General features: G+C 44.9%; 1 protein-coding gene across 6 annotated transcripts in view; it reads right to left on the bottom strand.

Annotated features, from left to right (window-relative positions):
- Window positions 1-12,999, bottom strand: part of MORC2 (MORC family CW-type zinc finger 2) — a 597,165-nt gene that overhangs the window by 254,636 nt on the left and 329,530 nt on the right. The window lies entirely within an intron of this gene.

The raw sequence follows: 12,999 nt of genomic DNA, 5'->3' as shown, positions 1-12,999 counted from the left end.
CATCAGGTGGGAGGCTACAGGAGTAAAATACAAAAAAACATCTGAGTGGATGATCAGACTAAAAGAGTGTGATGCTGGCGACAGGTAAGCATGTGACTATAGACTGCGCCGTTGAAATTATGTAATTTTCCAGTGTTTTCCACGTAATTGTGATTCTACTGCGTTTGCAACAAAACCTACCATTTGCCACATAATTTTGGGATTTCAGTCACTTAAAGCATTTTTCTACTTCAGGCATAGTAAAAAAGCAAAGGACATGTTAATGTGCAGTGGTAGGCCATTTGTAAATGTTAACTGGTCACCATTTATTTGTCCATTACTATATTCAGGAGCTAAACCTTTACTACAAAGATTATACAGTTGGCTAGACACTATAGATGTGTGGTGAAATGCCAAAATACTGAACTAATAACTAAATGTGCCACATTATGCAGTATAATTTACCTTTTCTGGCTGCATAATTGAGTTAACCTGGCAGCACCATTTGGTACTCCACTGCACACAATTTCAGTGGTCCCAACTGAAGGCAAAATTAGACTTGAGCACAACAGGTGAGTAACTGAGGAAAAAGCAGGTGAGTGATAAAGAAAAGGCATGTCAGAGAGAAGTTTGGCAATTAAGTGAGTGGGCCTAGGCCTGGGAGCAATGGAGTATTAACAGGTGAGCAATTGATTCTACACCAGGGAGTAAACCAGCATAGAGCTGGGAGCAAAAGGGCAGACACCAGGAAACAATGGGTCTCGGTGAGGGAGAAAGGTTCTTGGCCAGAGGTATTGCGGCTGTGTGGAACAAACCGAGCTGCATGAAATGATAATCAAGGATGCACTAGAATGACAACTTATTAGAATTGCAAAGACTGCAGAAAGCAGAGTAATTAACTTGGCTCTGTAGGGGAGACAAAGGCTAATGAACCGAGCAGGGAATTATGACAATTCTTAAAGTGCCACAAGGAGTATAGATATGATGAAAGGGACTGAGGATCCACAAACGGGATGCATGTTGATCTTAAGAGTGATACCTCTCTGGTCCCAGTAGGCCTACGCACTGTACTTTGGTGTAGCTTTACCCCAGAATGTGTAATTTAGATGAGGACCACAGACCCTCAGTAACCACTACAGACCTACACTATAAATGCCCACTCAAGTCAAGTCAAGATTTCTTTATTCGGTTTTGAATTGTACAAAAACCATAAAAGTTCTTTTTTTTTTAAAGAATACTTTTTAAAATAACATAACAAGTGCATTTTACCTTCATTAAAAAAGACATACAAAAACATAATTAGTATTTAAAATTGCTACGCACACCAGCCTGAAAATGGTACAATAGAAAGTCAAAATATGTAGAGCGTGAAATTCCATTAAAATACAGAAAAACATCTTAAAAATGAATTATATCATAAGTGCTTCAGTGCTCCTGTTCTAGATTCGGTCTGTGTCTTAGGCAAAGTTTCAAGAATCTAGCCATATTCTTTGCGTAACACTGTTTCTAGGTATGAAATTGCCAAAAAGGCCGGGCGGCATTGTCGCAAACCCATGGTCTTTAGTATTGGTATTACCCACTGTTTTCTTGGTTCTTGATAGAATCTACAGAACAAGATGGCCGCCTGGTAGGAGCTCTGGTCCGGAGCTCCGAGTGCTGGGGACCCCTTTCCTGGAATTATCCCCGTTAGCACGCACCACCGCCGGCGAAAAAACGAGCAATTGGACCATAACAAGAAACTGGATTGAATTCAAGTAACTGGTTCTAAAAGTAACTGGAATATCACCGTAAAACACGTACCTGCAGCAGTGACGGCTGGGACCCCTGCAGCCTCGGCGGAACACACAGGACGGCTGGACGGGAGCAGAGTTGAGAACCCGACCGGAACCTTGCTGAGGAGCTTCCTGGCAGACGACGGCATCCCAGTGCCCTCTTGAGAGTGGAGCTACCCTGCTGGCCCGCAATCACCGCCGGCAAGTGATCAGTGTCACTGGAGCCGCCGGGGCGAGTGACAAGCGGACGGGACGGGAGTTGGCGCTGACAGATCCGGCAAGGGTGATAGAGGGAGAGCCGACGGGCGGCCTCCCCACCCCATTCCAGTGAACCCACGAGAACGGTGCAATCGGCACCTAGAGCGGTTCCGATGTGCCCCGTTTGAGTGCTTAGGGCAGCGTTCTAATTTGGGAGGCTCCGGAGCAATGGGTATCTGAAGCAACTCCGGTGTGCCTGTGCCCTGTATGTGTGCTTTGAGCAGCGTTCCGGTCTACTCCACTCAGCGGGAGGCGAGCAGAGGCGCGTTTCGCCGCCACAGGAGCAGCAGCTGACGGAGCGGAGCCCTGGGGAGGATGGGACTGCCCGGAGGAACGTCGAGCCATCACAGCCTGTGACGGGAGCCTGAGGCGATCAGAGGAGGGGCGCCGCCGCCCAAGGAGCGGCGGGAAGCAGGAGAACGACAGGAGAGGGAACAGACAATAGGGCGTCTGAAAACAACGCCTATCGAAGTCGGAGGGGGTTGCGCGCGCGTGGTCCTGCCAGTGGGCGCTACGCGCTGGAGCTGTGTTCCTTGTGTACATTACTTTGAAACACTTGCTGGCAACGACATGGAGATCTGCGGGAAGGTATTTATCTACCTCGTGCATTACTTTGAATCACTTGCTGGCAACAACATTGAAATCTACAGGAAGGTATTTATCTACCTCGCTCTCCGGTACACATCCCCTTTGTGCAAAATGGCTGGGGCCATAAAGCTGTAGAAATAAATCCCCTCCTGCACCACCACCGCCCCGAGTTGACCATGAGGATGCATTCCAACCAGATCAAGGGTCACCTAAACTGAGAAGTCTCGTTCTTCCCCACCAAGCAGCAACTAGAAAGCATATACATGGAAATAGGACTAACTCGCCCTCAGTAGAAAGGGAAACTGATCTCTTTGAATACAGATAACAGACAAAGGACTAACACTGCCTACTCACTATTTTGGCAGCCATCTTGAACAGTGTGCTGAGCAATAGAATTTGTGTGAAATGGGTATGTTGCTAGCACACATATTATGATTTTTCACTAATGCCACTTTGGATCCATGTAACACAGTGTTGGCATTTATCCCTTTTTGACCCATGCAGCAGATTATTGGCATTTATTGTACGCATTTATTGTAGTAGTATACTTCCACTTGTTTCTTGGTGCTAACACATATATCTTGATCTGTCATTAGTGCCTCTCTTGATCCATGGAACATAGGGTCTGCATTTAGCCCTTTTGACCCATGTAACATATTATTATCGGCACTTAGTATATGCCTTTACTGCAGTACTATACTTCTACTGTGTCGTGGATATATTTACATACACCTAATTTACTTTGCACCGATCGCTACCTCTTACACTTCTGGATGCTCATTAGTGCACTTGTAGCCTTAACGTGCTATGGGCATATGTATGTATTGTGCTGCATTAGTTCATTGGTATTATACACATATCTGATTATTATATAATTGGGTACGCATATCTGATTATTATATAATTGTGTATGCTGCTAACACATATATTTTGCTCTCTCGCTAGTGCCTCTTTTGATCCATGTAACATAGTATTTGCATTTATCCCTTATGACCCATGTGACATATTATCGGCTCTTACTTGTAATTTACTGTCTGCAGTTACCTGTGCTCTTGTATATCTACTCTGTACACTCCCCCACACCCGCCTTGACGCCATCCTAACATGGAGCACTGCGGCAAACACGTATAAAATAATCTACCTCACAAAAAAAGCCGCTAAACGCTTTAAACACAACTTCCTGAGGTCCCACCCTGAAACACCCTTTGAAGACACCTACCTCTCTCCGGTAAATGGATCCTTGAACACTGATATCATCTTCCACACCGCACGCAGAGCTCAATGGAAAAAAGCGTTCCTTACCTTACTCAACGTCTCCACCACCAGGAAATCCGCTCATGGACTAACTTTCTCCATCGCACCATCTAAACTCTTCCCAGGCAGTACAGCCATTACTATTTACAATAACGGGATTGTTCTAATTCAATCCACAGACAGAAACCTGGTACTACTCGACAACCTGTTCCCCACTTTCAAAGAGCACCTCCCCAATCATCGGCCCTCCACACATACCCCAATCCAACTGAACCAGAACTCCTCACTGCCAACTAACGTCTCAGAGCGACCCACCGCCTTTGACCCTCACAACCCGACTCTATGCCACCCCAATTACCCCCTCAATACGGCCACCCCCTACACTCCCGCCGCACCCAGCTCCCCCTCCAACAGTGCCAACAGTGCCCTCTCTCCCCCCACTCCCTGCTCCCCCCCTCCAGGCCCCCACTCCTCCCTCAACATCTCCCCCCCTACTCTCTGCACACAAACAACTCCTGACATACACCCCTCCCTCAACATCTCCCCCCCCACTCCCTGCACTCCCGCCACTCCTAGCCTTCGCTCCGCCCCCAACAGCTCTCCCCCCATTCTCGGCACTCATCACATTGCAGACCCACACCCAACCCTCAACATCTCCCCCCCCACTCCCTGCACTCCCGCCACTCCTAGCCCCCACTCGTCCCACAACAGTTCACTCCCCACCCTTAGCTCCCCCTCCACTCCTGGTCCCCACTCCCCCTCAACATATCCCCCCCCATTCTCACCCCCCAATATTACACTTGCCCCCCCACATCGATCAGTCACCACACGTCTCGCATTTGCCCCTCCCCTCCTGTTACCGACTACCCTTCCAATAACTCTAACCTCACACCCAACGGCACGCTGGACGCAATCATGACCACCCTCCTCCAAGTGAAAGAAGATCTCCACACGCTCAAAGAGTTAATCCTCACGCACACCGAGCACCCCCCCTCTCCACCACTTCTCAACGATTCATTAACCCCCCCCCCCACATCCTAGGCACCCCATACTTGGGACCTCTATTCCCTCTCGCAATACCTCCAACAGGCCTAAGCGCACCATCGGGACACATCCCAATCGCTCTTTACATTGGACCTCCATCCCCTCTCGCAACACTGCCAACCGCCCCCAGCGCGCAATCAAGACTCTCTCGGACCGCGACATACACACCCTACTCAGCACATATGCCCCAGCAACCCAAAACAGCTTAGCCTCCACTCACATATCCATCCCTACGATTGTCACAAACCCTATTAGGCACCCCACGCATAGCAACAGAGGCTCTGTCCCCGACAACCTCACTAAAGTCCCTCTCACTATGGCCCCCTCCACCTCCCCTTGCACCCCCAGACTCAAATGCACACTTCTCAACTGTAGATCGGCCCAAAAACACTTGACGGAGGTCGCCGACCTCATCCTGTCTAGGAACCTTGACTTGGCCATACTAACGGAAACATGGTTAACTGAATCCTCCAATCCTATCATGGATATCCTAGTCCCCCCCCCTCCCCCAACTACTGCATCACTAGACTTGACAGGTCCAACAAGACAGGCGGAGGAATAGCCTGCATTTACAAGAGCAACCTCTCTATTAATAAAGTCACCGCCCCTTCTCTTACCTCCTGTGAATACTTCTGCCTTGATGTCATCAGTGAGAACAAACCTGTATGCTCACTACACATCATGTACCACCCCCCGGGGGACAACCTCCTCTTCTCCCAACAACTCATGGACACAATGTCAATCAACGCAGGGCGGCAAAATACACAAATCTACCTTGGTGACTACAATCTCCACTGGAATGATAGCAGTGACGCAGTAGTTAATAGCCTCAAAAATGTCCTTATCACCTCTGACCTCACTCAAATTTGCAACACCCCAACACATGACAAAGGCTCTATCCTCGACCTGGTCATCTCCAAAGAAGGCACCACTCAACTTGACTCAATACAACCCTGTGACTGGTCAGACCACCATATTATCACATTCCTCATCAAGGAAAAAGTAAAACTCATCCCGGTACAATACGCCATGCCCAAAGTTTGGAAAAGAGACATGAGGAAACTCAATCCAATCTCGCCACCCCCTAACAGCTGCAATCTCCTACTCCCCCCGACCGACGTCACTGACGTCCAGGACCTAACAGACCACTATCTCAACTCCATGGCTTCAGTAATCAATGAGGCCGCTCAAATGCAACTGAAAAGAGTATCCACTAAGATATCCAACCCCTGGTACAACGGGAGTCTCAATGAAGAGAGACGGGCGATGCGAATGGCAGAGCGCACCTGGAGATCAGTTCCCTCGGCACTGCATCTTAAAACGCTGAGGAAAAAGAGAAATGCATATTTCAGGAAAATAAAACTATCAAAATCAGAGTTCTTCAGACTCCAGCTAGACCAAGCAAAAAAAACGTCCAAGTAAACTGTTCGAGCTAATCCGATCTCAATCTAAGGAGCTACCCCCAGCTGTCAACATTGTGAACACTACTCCTTCTTGTGAAGATTTCTCAGCTTTCTTTAACAAATAAACTGACAATATAAGGAGCGATCTCCTCAATGACGCAATCCTTTACTCAATACCCAACTGCATAACTCCCAATAAACTAAAAAACAATGCGACCTGGTCATCCTTTGACACCTACTCTGAAGAAGAAATTGACAGAATACTCAGTACCCTAAAACCATCCAATCACCTCAATGACCCCCTTCCTGCTAACGCCGTAAAAGACTTCATCCCTTTGCTACTCCCACTCTGGACTAAAATTATCAATAGCTCACTACAACAAGGAACCATCCCTGACGCCCTCAAAGTTGGACAAGTTACACCTTTACTAAAGAAACCAACAGCCGACCCCACTGATTTAAACAACTACCGTCCGATTACCAACATTCCCACTCTCGCCAAACTCTTAGAAAAATGCGTCCAACTACAACTGACAAAGCACATAGAACAGTTTGATCTCCTCAACCCACACCAATCAGGCTTCCGAGCAGGGCACAGCACTGAAACTGCTATGACTCACATAATTGACGACGCCATACAAATCTTAGATGAAAATAATACCTGCCTCCTCATCCTTCTTGATCTCTCTTCAGCATTCGACACAGTGAAACATGAGAACTTACTCGATCTCCTAAAGACAAGAATGGGCTTCTCTGGGACTGTGCTTCGCTGGTTCACTTCCTTCCTACACAACAGGTCTATTCAAGAGCAAAAACTTGATGTCCTCCCCAGTACCGGTATCTTTAGGTGTCCCTCAAGGATCCTGCCTATCCCCTACTTTGTTCAACCTAGTTATGGAGCCTCTCACCACCCTGCTACAAGCATCCAAGGTACACTTTCACATGTACGCTGATGACACTCAAATATATCTCAAGTTACATTCCCCCAAAGACATCCTGAGTCTGAATTCAACGATCAGAAGTACCCAATCCTGGCTGGCCGATGACCACCTCAAACTCAATGCTATGAAGACTGAGTTCCTCCTAATCTCACCTCCCTCGAAAATATCCTCCGCACAAACATGGCTTAAGCACCTAACAGCACTCAATGTCCAACCGACAATCGTGGACTCAGCAAAATCCTTAGGCATAACACTTGACACCAACCTCAACATGCAGCAGCATATCAGCAAGGCTACTAAGGGGGCGAACTTCCAAATAAATACCTTGAGGAAACTGAAACCCTTCCTTCCAGCAAAAGACTTCCAAACAGCAGTACAAGCTCTAGTCATCCCTCGCATAGACTACGGCAGCATGGCCCTCTGCGGCCTCCCCCTAACGACAACTGCACCCCTCAGAGCGTCACTAAATGCGGCAGCGAGACTCATCACTGGATCAAAAAAACATTCGCATATCTCCCCTGACTTCAAATCCTTGAACTGGCTGCCTCTTGAAGCCAGAATACACCTGAAAATTGCCTGCATGACGCACAAGGCTATTCACCTGAAATCACCCAGCTACCTCACTCATAAGTTGACAATTTCAGGAGGGTCCAGAACTACCAGGAGCACAAACAATCTTCTGCTGAAACCGCGAAGATTCCGGAAGGAAAAAACGTACAAACGCTCCTTCTCTGGAATGGCGCCCAGGATCTGGAACGCACTTCCTCCTGAAACGAGGCTCATCTCCTCCTCCCTTCTTTTTAAGAGAGAAGTCAAAAGTATCCTTATGGCTAAATATACTTGAACAATGCGTGTGACTTACACTGCGAACAGTATTCCAGTATTTTATTATGATATAGCCTATATATTCCTTTGCACATGTGTTGTGACTTATATTAGTCTATATATTTTAGTATATTAGCCTTGATTCCTTATACATGTACTATATATTTTAGTATATTAGCCTTGATTCCTCGTACCTGTACTATATTTTTGTTATGTACATGAACTTGATGATTTACCTACCTACTATGCCCCCTGTTTCCCCTACCCTTCCACCAGCCTGTGTAAAGCGCTCTGTTATCTGCAAAGATCTTGTTCGCGCTATATAAAACTTTGAAAATAAAATAAAATAAAGACTACATGAAGTGTAGACTGCATCACAGGGGCATAATGATAACAAATGTGACCAATCATTAACCTTGGGAAATGTGATCAGGCGGTGGAATGTGTTCATTCTCAGTCGAGTGAGCACAAACCTATCGTATCGGTTCAGTTTAAAAGTCAAGTATGGTTGCATGGTAAGGGTGGTTTGTACTGATAGAATATGTTGTGTTGTTTCAGATGACTCCATAGTCAGTTGGAGTTTCTCCATATGAACCAAACATAATTTCTTTAAAGAATTTCCTGGGAATCTCAGCTATTAATAGTGGATTGTAATAGTATCTAATCAAACCTAAATCGGACAAAAAGTTTTTAACATACAGGAGCCAGACTATTTTGTCCGAGTTTTCAAGAGAGAGACAGTCGCTCAAAAGCTCCCTAACTACTAATTTAGAGGATGTCCAGATGCGATACCATAAAAGAATAGGTTGGAGCTTCACCAGGTCTGTAATGTACGGCATGCCCAGTTCCGTATGGCAGCTGAAAGTAGAGGTTCCGCGCGGAACAGATAGGAGGAACCTCAAAAAGCTATTCTCTATCTTTTGGAGAGCATCCACTCTACCATGACCACACACCCCTGCTCCATACATCGCCACACTAACACATTTGGCTTGGTAAATTTGGATAATTTCTACTGGAGGTTATTTACCAAGCCTGTGTGCGAAGTTAACCAATGCCATCATGGCCCTAATAAACATGAGTTTCCTGGCCTCTATTGCCTGTCTCCAGGAGGACTTGCCATCAATTATAATACCCAGGTAGGGGTATGCGGTGGTTGTTTCCAACTTAGTATGTTCTATATAAATACTCCGCATTTTCTTCTTTCTTGACCCAGAGGACATCACAAAAGTTTTTTTAATGTCAACTCTGAGGTCTAGGTTAGCCATAAAATAATGATATCTATTAATGGCTCGTTGGAGTTCTAAGGGGGTTCGTGCAATGATCACAGCGTCATCCGCATAGAGTAGAGCTGGGATTGGTTGCTTTTTGATTCTGGGTAGGTCCTGGCAGCCTTTTAACATTGCCTGTTCTAGCCCGTTCGTGTAAAGTGAAAAAAGAAAGGGCGCCAGGACACATCCCTGCCTTACCCCTTTCTCCACTCTAAGGGGAGTTCACCCCCTGTTCCAAATCTGACTCTAGCCAAGGCATTCGAATACAATTCTCGGAGGAAGTTTAATAGGGCGGGGTCTATTCCTAGATCACCCAACACCTTCCACAGTTTAGAATGGTTTACGCAGTCAAAAGCTGCTGATAAGTCTACGTAAGCCATATAAAAATTCCCCCCCCCTTTGCATTTATATATTTGGCCATTAGTAGAGTTAAATTAAGGGCTTGTTCCGTTGTGCCCAAGGCTTCCCTGAAGCCGAATTGAAGGTCGGACAGAATGTTATGGTCCTCTGACCATTGATTTAAGCGGTCAAGGATGATCCGGACCGCTACCTTACCCAAGGAGTCTAACAGGGATATGCGGCGAAAACAAACTGGGCACTGACGATCTCCTTTTTTGAATATTGGCACCAGAATAGATTTGGACCATGAATCGATGAGGCCCAGTGCGCAGGATGCTTCCAGGACCTTTGTAAGAATTGGAGTCCAAAGGTCCATGTTGAACTTAAAAAGATCCACAGTGACCCCATCGGAACCTGGAGCCTTTCCCCCTTTACTGGCCTTTAAAGCTCTCTCTATTTCCAGCAATTTAATGTCAAGGGTAATGGGGAAAAGTGTGGGATAGGGATCTGGGATTGCCCTATCTTTGTCTCCTAAAGTAATTACTTCCATATCATTTATTCCAAATATTTGGGCAAAGTGATCAACCCATAGAGATTCATCTATGGCTACTTCTATCTTGGGAAGTTCCCTGTCTTCAGATAAAAATGAGGATTTAACAATTTTCCTAAAAGCAGCACTATCTTTTTCAGTGCAGCTTTTTTGTAATAATTCCCAAACCTCATTTTTTAGTTCGATTTTCCTCGCTTTTATTGCGTTTTTATACGCTTTTCTACAAAATGCTATTTCTTTTTTATCCCTTACTGATTTATGTAGGGAGAGTTTTAAAGCAGAGTATGCCTTAGTGCAATTTCTATTGAACCAGCCCTTAAATGTTTTTTGTTTTTTTCTGTTGTATAGTCAGAGCGTCTTTTATTACTCTTGTTATGACCTCAAAGTTAGATAGAATCTCGTGATGCGAAGAAGAATTATCCAAGCAGATCTCTATTGCTTTAAGGGACTTTTTTACCACCGTCGTTGTTAACCCTAATGGATCAATTTTAGCCCATTTGAGCGAGTATCCGTTTGGTCTATCTATGGCCAAGTTTTCTTGTTGGAGTATTCTATACACGATCACCCCTGCTTTGTAAACTAGGATTACATAATGTGACACTAATTGGATAATGGTCCCTGGTAGCTTTAGCATGAGTTTTAAAATTAAGAATGCGGGACGCTGCATTTCTTTATGCAAAAATAAAATCTATTGTGGTACTAGCTCCCCTGCCATTGAAGGTCGGTGTCAACGGGACTTGAGGTATCACTAAGTCGTTGGCCATAGTAAGTTCCAATAGAAATAACGTTTCATTCAGACAGTTCCCGATTAATGTGTGTGGGAAATGTGTTAAGTGGTCCCCGTTCTCATCTATCAAACCGCAGGTAGAATCATTATTATACCCACACGGTGATATATTAAAATCACCGCCCCATATTATTGTGACATTTTTGGTATTCTTATATTTAAAATCAATCAAGATGGAGCGGATTTCTTTTAATACGGAAATAAACTGAGAATTATGTAAATTGTTGTAAAAATTAACCAAAAGATAGAGGTCATATTTGGTCAAACAAAAAATTTTTTGGTAATTTGACTCGAGTTTAGGAGGAATTATTTCTTAGAATTCTAGGAGGTTTGATATAAACGTTACTAGACCTCCTTTGGCTCTCCCCGATACTGAAGGGATGGCGGGAGAGAAGTAGGTCTTATAACCCTCCAGATGCATGGCGTTAGTAATCCAGGTCTCCTGCAAACAAAGGACCTTAAATGCCCACTAGCATTATAAAAGCTTCCCATCAGTTAGTGCCAATTATTGAAGGGTCCCTTCTGCGAAAGGTCTCCTGTGCACAGATACCAGGATACACAAGAATGTAGCCTCCCATGCGCAGCCTGCACACACGTGTAACCAGCCTAGAGCCTCTTACCCCAGTGGACAGCAGTGGTTGAATCTTAAAAGGCAGACACTGGAAGTTAGCGCCCTAAGTCCATTTACTCTGAGTGACACTTGAGTTACAAGGTTCACTCACAGTCTCGCATTCGTTTGAGTTGGAGCTACAGGCATTATAAATTCCAATGATTTTTACCAATGCAATGGATATGCCCTCTCCAACTTAATAAAATAAAGAACTCTGTTCTCTTTTTTGTGTAGTACACCTGCAAGGGTGCTGTGGGGCTGGAGGTGAAAATGGCAGTTCCGACGCCACGTTAAATCAAGCAGTGTTGTGAGGGTGCAGTACCACAGGCTTTCACTAGGTGTGCTTGGGACCTCTTTTGGCCACACATAGTACTGCCTCCTATGTCCCCTAGTGATAATAGTTCAGAAAGGATGCACTTTATGGTTTTTTGTGATTTTTTTAAAAATATATTCTGTATGACACACCTTGTGCCTTTGTTAACACAGGAGGACTTTACTAGGTGCATAGCAGCTTTTCTGTTTCTTAAAATATTATCTACTCCCAAGGTATATGAAAAAATTCACTTTTTAAATAACGGCATAATGGTGAGCAATAAAAGTGGACAGAGTTATCTTATTTTATACTTCTTTAAAGGAAAGCCGATAATGAATTTTAACTTAACATTTTATTTTGTTGTTGATTTATTGTTTTTAATTTGTATTTTTGGTTGTATATTTTTATGTGTGTTTTAATGGTTATGGACAGTCTTTAACCGAAATACATTTAAGTAAACTTTAAAAACCTTTGGGCATTCAAGTGCCAAAATGAAGTAACTTGATTACTGGCTGAAGTACAACAGTATTGTGGCCATGGGAAACCATTGATAAATAACAGTATGAATATAGGATACTGCCTAGTCTGCCCTAGTTGCCCGAGGTCCCCATGAGAAGCCTGACCATAACTTATTGGATAAACTACTGTCTGAGGCCTTGGCCTATGAGTGGAGTTAGTCAGTTTCGTAACATGTACTGGTTGGAATCGATGTTTCCAAAGCTCGTTGGGCCTTGCTGTGAGAAAAAAAAAGATCCCAGGACTGCATTTGTAATTGGGTTCCATTCCGAGTCCATCCTGGCGGTCCCTTATAGCGTGGAAGGAAGTAGGTTTTACAGCGTGGGCCGGGTACTGTGAACAACATTTATTTTCGGGACTCTGTGAAGCAGATTTCACCCCTGGGTGAGCGTAAACTGAGAACAGGGGAGGCAGAGCTCGACTGGGACAGCAGGAAGGAAAAATGCCCATTGGTTATAATGGCAGACCCTGAAGTAAAAAGCCAACGGTTGCATAACTGACATTGGGACTTAATTTGCATATTATTTATATAAAATCTGCAAACTCTTGGGG

Source organism: Lissotriton helveticus, chromosome 11 (assembly GCF_964261635.1).
Source record: "Lissotriton helveticus chromosome 11, aLisHel1.1, whole genome shotgun sequence".
Lineage (NCBI taxonomy): Eukaryota > Metazoa > Chordata > Amphibia > Caudata > Salamandridae > Lissotriton > Lissotriton helveticus.
This window is presented reverse-complemented; position numbering and strand designations above follow the sequence as displayed.